We start from the raw sequence: 3,141 nt of genomic DNA on the forward strand, positions 1-3,141 counted from the left end.
TTTCTTTTGTGCCTTCTTTTCTCCAATTGAGATGAAGCAGTTTTATTTGCTAGATTTACAACTTTGGCAGTCTCAGCTCTGTTGAATTTAGAAGACCTGTTTGGAAAAAGGTTGACTTTGTAAAAATTATGTTCTTCCATAATATCTTCTGCTCATCAGAAATGGTAAACTGTTTGTGCCAGCTGAAGAATTGCTTTTAAATCGTGACCCCTCCCTTCCTTGGGTCTAAAGCAAAATCATGATATTCGCTTCAAGGGCTTTCACGTTGTTGCTCATCTGTTAATCACTAATAAAATTCTTCTTACACTTGGGAAATCTCCAAATGCTTTACAGTGAATAAAGTGTTAATTTGGTAACCATGTTACAAAATCCTAGACATTAAAACCTGTGTTTTGGAAAACGGAGAGGAATTAAAGGAGTCTTAGTAAGGTTTTCAGGGTCTAGAGATTGAGGTTTTTTTTTTTTTTAGTACTAGAGTATGTTCATTTTTATTAAAAGTAAGTTTAAAATGTTCTAGCCTTATTATTTTGTTTGGCATCTTGGAAGAAAAAATGGATTAACTCCATGATAAACTGTTTCATTCCAGTAACAATTTTCAATAGATACCAAATAACTGGAAAGCACTTCGGATCAGATGTTAATGGCACAGATAGATATATGCCTCAGTGAGACAGGCTGACCCTTATGCTAGCTAAATAGCAAAAGCAATACTCCAGGACTGTGCTTTTCTGAAGTAAAGATTATCTGTTTCTCAATTTTATGTGTATAATACTTTCCTGGTGCTAGCTTTGATAGGCGAATTTTGAAATGTTGGCCCCAGTAATGATTGTGCTACTTCATAATCTGTATTTGATTATGAGTATAATCCCCAAAAGTGTTAGAAATATTTCCAGGCAGTTTCTGATCTTTATTCTGCATTTCTGGGTGTTTGTAATATGGTATTCTACTGATTTATATATATTTTTAATTAAAGTTTATGTTAAGATTATGATGGGGCAAGAGTTTTGGAAGTATATTTCTTCTAATAAAATATTAACACAGTGTTTCAATTATCAACACACACCTCCTCATTTGTTTCGTTTTTGGACTATAAAGTTTTAGAACTTTCTGTTTCTAAAAAACAGTTCCGTGAACTTTTAATTGATTTTGGATTAAAGCTAGTTCACACTTAGAAAATTTTGTAGCAAATTGCCTGAGTTGATTAATCACACAACATATTTTTCCTACATCTTTCAGTGACATTTGGGAGTTGGGTGACAGTTTAAAATTTGCTTTATATACCATTTAGCTTGTGCAAACATGTTTAAAAGTTTTGAAAAAAATAAATGATGTGGTCAAGAGTTAAAGTCTCATATCTTTGGTAGCAGTACCATGAGTTAATTGAATTCTTAATACACGTTTTTTGAATAACAGGTATGTACTCTGTATCTGATTGGGGTACTGGTTAGACTGCACTTGAAGAATATTACTGGACTAGAATCAACTCTGAAATATTTAAGAATGTATTAGAAAGTGCATGCTTTATGTTAAAAAGAATACATTGCTTTTTAACATTCCCCATTCTTTTATCAGAAATTTACATTAAGTTGCATGTGTACAAACTTAAAAACATTTTGTGGGGTTGCAGATTTCTCCTTACATATGAAGATTCAGTATTAACTTGATCTTTGAAACCTTGGTCCCTCTAACTTACTAGTCACATTGACTGATGTTTTAGGCGATAGTGATGCCTAGAATTTTGAGGCTAAAATTAGTTACTTGTTACTTTAACATTCCAAAAATTTGGATTGTTCTTCCCTCTGGTAATGACAGTTTTTCCATTATCTTCCTTTAAATGGCCACGGTATGTACTGCCTAAATGTTCCATCCAAGATGTAGCTTCAGAAGCACAGTGGTTGCTCCATGGTCCATGAGACATTGTTTGTAGTATGAGGATGGAGTGCTGTCTACTGAAACAATACTCTTTAAACAGATATGTAGTATGTAATATTTTCTAATAAATTCTTTTGATAAACACAGTAATGTCTTTAATGTTTTATTAAGATTCTTGGGAAATGATGACTTTCACCTCACCTTTTCAGACGGGTTGCAATATTTCTTGGATTTGTACCAAAGTAGCTGGACTAGCATCTTAGTTACATAAATGTCCAGGTTGTAAAGAAAGCTTGAAGTTAGCTATAAGCATGTATTATAATAGCATTTTTTGTAATTACATAATCATTGTAGGAAATTAGAAATGCTTTTACTAAATTAAAAAGCAATCTAAAGAGGGGAAAAGTAAGAAAAATAGCCCCTAATCCTACCATTTAAAGGTAACAACTATTAACACTGATCAAATTGTACATAACTATGTTGTAACATCCTTTTCTCTGATGTATTGAGAATTTTCCATTTTAATAAAAATTATTGTGCAGCATGGTTCTTAATAGCCATATAGTATCAGTTACACAGATACACCATTACTGGAAACAGTCCTCCAATATTGGGTACTAAGCTGTTTTTACTAAATAATGAAATTAGTAAGATATAAATTGTACTAATATAAATGATGTATGCCTCCTTATACACAGATTGTACCCATTTCAGATTATTTTCTGTGGATTGATTCCTAGAAGAGTGTTTATTTCCCTGTAAAAAATTTTAAGATGTAGTTACATACACAAAGTATAATTTCTTGTTACATTTAGTTTAAAATCCATTGTTTTCCTAAGTTGATTGTTCTCTGCAGAAAGAATCATCAGAAAGTTATTTTTCCCAAATTCTTCAAAGCATTTATAAGAACACTTTTTAAGGCTCTAGGAAAATAGGTTTCACAAATCTTTTCCCCCAGCACACGAATAATAGTCTGTAAACTGTTATGTATTTTTATACCCCTTAATAAATTGAAGATATATTCTGATGTCCATATTCTAGTTTATAAGGGCTATGTTGTGTTCCTCTGTTGATGGACATCTTAGGTTACGTTTTGAAATTTTATTAAAAGCAGTGTTTTAATGAACACTGATGTATCTCTGAATCTCTACATTGAATTTCAGGATACTCATTTTTAATTTGGATAGATGATGCCATGTTGCTCTCTGAGAAGAGTGTACTAATTTATAGTCCCTCCACTGTCTGAGTTTCTAGTTTTAGTTCCTACTT

This window comes from Giraffa tippelskirchi, chromosome 4 (genome assembly GCF_054371585.1).
Source record: "Giraffa tippelskirchi isolate mGirTip1 chromosome 4, T2T-mGirTip1v1.2.pri, whole genome shotgun sequence".
Lineage (NCBI taxonomy): Eukaryota > Metazoa > Chordata > Mammalia > Artiodactyla > Giraffidae > Giraffa > Giraffa tippelskirchi.